Raw genomic sequence first — 3,315 nt, 5'->3', positions numbered from 1 at the left:
GGGTTACATGTATGTTCAAGAACATACATGTGTTACATGCATGTAACCTTGGGTTCCATCCCCAGAACTGCTAATATAGTCTGTCTTTTGCTATATAGGATCACTATCAGAGCAGTGACTCTATTTGCATTATTTATCAATATGACTGAAGGTATGAATGAGGAACGTTGTTGTTACTACAACACATGTGTGTTGATATAAAAATGAATGGGGAAACTAGATTTAGCAACACAAATGACTAAAAAGAAAAATCAAGATTTCTTTACTCAAATGTGATAGGCTAAGCCAAGAATGAAACAAAATTTGGGGGACTGATAATAGTAGAGCGTGCATGTATTGGGGGACGGGAGGAGTGAGTGTCAGTCTGCGTACTAGCTGGCCCCGAACTCACCATCTTCCTGAGTGCCAGAATGCAGGCGTGGTCCAGGTTGAAAACAAGGTCCCTCATGGATCGCACAGTGACCACGCCAGTTAAGACGACAAACCACACCCTGGAGCCCACTCCTCCTCCTTACTCAGTGATCTATTCCCCCAAACACAGCACCTAGCAATGGGTTTCAGTAAGGGGTGGGATATCTCTGTTATAGTCTTCACCTGTGGGTTGTCTTCCCGCCCTAGGTAAAGAGCATCCTAGGAATAGGGTGGTCACTGGCTGTAAACGGGGCTTTCAAAATTGTAGGTATTCCATATGTTTTTATTGAACAGAATTGGAGAAATTCTTAGAAGGTCAATTCTCTCCATTTTCTTTAGCACATACTAACCAAGAAATACTGGCTTTAGATGCTAAGATGGCAAGCCACCTGAGCTGTTTGCACTGGGTGTGTGTGAACCGGCTTTCCTCTGCATATCCCATGGTTGACCAGCTGCCTGGGCCTCATTCTGCCCTCCCTGCTTTCCTGATCAAATAACACAAGAAGGGCCATGGTTGTCCCCCCCATAACAGTGGGAAGGAGCTGAGAGCTTCTTTCAGTCCCAAAGGAGATCAGTAGTTGATAACTTCTTTAGTGTGTGTGTGTGTGTGTGTGTGTGCGCGCGCGCGCGCGCGCGCGCGCGCGCGCGAGGGTCCACCTATGTGTACATGCGCTTGAATCCTCGAAAGAAGATTTTTGAGTCTTCATCTACCATTCTCTGTCTTATTCCCTTGAGACAGGGTTTCTCGCTGAACTCAAAGCTCCATTTCTGACAGGCTAGCTGGTCAGGGAACTCGTGGAATCCTCCTGCTTCTGCCTGCCAATTCTGGAATTACAGGCACCAGCCATGGCTAGCTTTTTAAAAGTGTGTTTTTTGGGGATTCAAACTTAGGTCCCGGTGCATACACAGCAAGCGCTCTTACCCGCTGAGCTGCCTCTCCAGCCCCTCGTCATTTTATAACAGGGAGAGACTTAGGCTTGTTGCCTCAGCTAACTCTGGAAACCTGGGAATTTGACTGGCCCAATTTTCACAGCTATCCGGAGGTGATGTTTATTAAATGCCTGGTGCTCCAGAGAGAGCACTGCTGTACAAATGTGTCATGTTGCTGGAAACACAAGCAAGGTGGAAATCAGATTCCATCTCCTGGTAAAACCCAAGCCGAGGTAGGTGACTGCTGCAAGCTTCATCTGCATGAGCGGATGCTTTTCGTCGCCCCACCCCCCATGCCCAGGGAGCCTCACCACAGAGACTGTGTGCTAAACAGGCCGGGGTTTGTCCGTGAGTTGCAAACTCATGCGTTGCAGGTGACATCAAATTCTGAAGACAGAAAAAGAGTAGGCGTGGACGCAAAGGAGGGAAAACGGAAACAACAGCGCTGAAAGCAGTGAGTGAGACGCCATGGTGGGAAACTGCCCTTTGCTCTCCGCCCAGGTGCAAAGGCTCCAATTACGTGCACCAGCTTTTACCTCCACCACGGTCAGCCTCTCAATCGCCTCACCCCTGTCTACCATCTCTTCTGCAGACACAAGAATCTCTAAAATGTCTCCCTAATCTCATCAGCCTCACTGTATCTAAGCAGCTCCCTTAGGAAGCCCGTAGTATGGACCCCACGCTCCTCCGCGATCTGTCTCCACCCATCCCCTCTCCTCTCTTCCGGACATGCTCCATACTCTGGCTATAACCACCCTTACAGTCTCTGGAGACTTTCTATACCTTGGTGTAGACACCCCCGCCCTCCGCCCCGCTCCACCTACAATCTTGTGCTAGACTTTCACCCACTCAACTCATTCAGAGTTTCGCGATCTGCCTCCAACAGTGGTCATGGGTATACTTTGCTTCTACATGGAATTAGATTCGCCAGACAAAGACTTCTTTTATTCAGCAAGTATCAGACCGCCAATGGCATACCACACGGAAGGCTGAGGCAGGACTGTACATCCCATACGGCCGTTGCCATGCCTTCCACTCATGCCCAGGGACTCTCTGCATGCTCATGGCGTGGAAGCAATGCTACACAACCGCCAAGCCATTTCGTTATGATCTTCTGAAATAATTTACTTTACCACAGTCCTTCAGGATCCAAGACACAAAGAGAGGCCATGTAGATGGTCTGCTCTTTAGTCCAAGTGGATACTCCTCTTTGAGTCCCCTCTGACCAAATACCAAACAGCAGACATTCAGACCTGCCAGATGAATCTCCCTGACAACAAGAAATAAAGATGAAGCACGCCTGCTGTGGGAAGCAGATTTCCAAGGACACCATGCGTGGGGCAGACTCTGGAAGCATAAAGAAATGGCTGGTGGGGCTGGACAGATGGCTTAGCTGTTAAGAGCACCTGCTACTCTTCCTGAGGACCTGGGGTTGGCTCCCAGCACCAACACATCAGCTCACAACTGTCTGTAACTCCAGCTCCAGGGGATCTGACTCCATCTTCTGGCCTTCTCAGGCACTGCATGCATATGGTACACTTAGCTGCAAGCAGGCTATACACGGACATAACATAAAACATGAAAATAAAAAATATATGCTGTACACACTCAATCATTATTTAACAAAAGTATGTCTATTTCTCTTATATTTAGTTCCATGATGAAGTTATTTCTCACAAATCAGGTAATAACAGTATTTCATATATATTTAGAAAAAATAACAAGAGCAAATAGCTAGTATTTTTTTGGCACTGAGTTTGAGTTGTTTTATGCAGCAGGCACCTGAAGCATGTAAGCTCTAAAGACAAGGATCTGGTCATTGCATCCTTCTTCTTGTCATAGAAAAATAGGAAAATAAACTGATAAAACATGGCGCATTTCTATCAGAACACAATCGCTTGGATACAAAGAGGGTTGATGACTTCTGGTGGTGACTGGAATTTAGATGGAAATGTCTAAATGGTCCAGATATTT

Source organism: Alexandromys fortis, unplaced genomic scaffold, assembly GCF_014885135.2.
Source record: "Alexandromys fortis isolate MF-2015 unplaced genomic scaffold, M_Fortis_MF-2015_v1.1 scaffold_13, whole genome shotgun sequence".
Lineage (NCBI taxonomy): Eukaryota > Metazoa > Chordata > Mammalia > Rodentia > Cricetidae > Alexandromys > Alexandromys fortis.
This window is presented reverse-complemented; position numbering follows the sequence as displayed.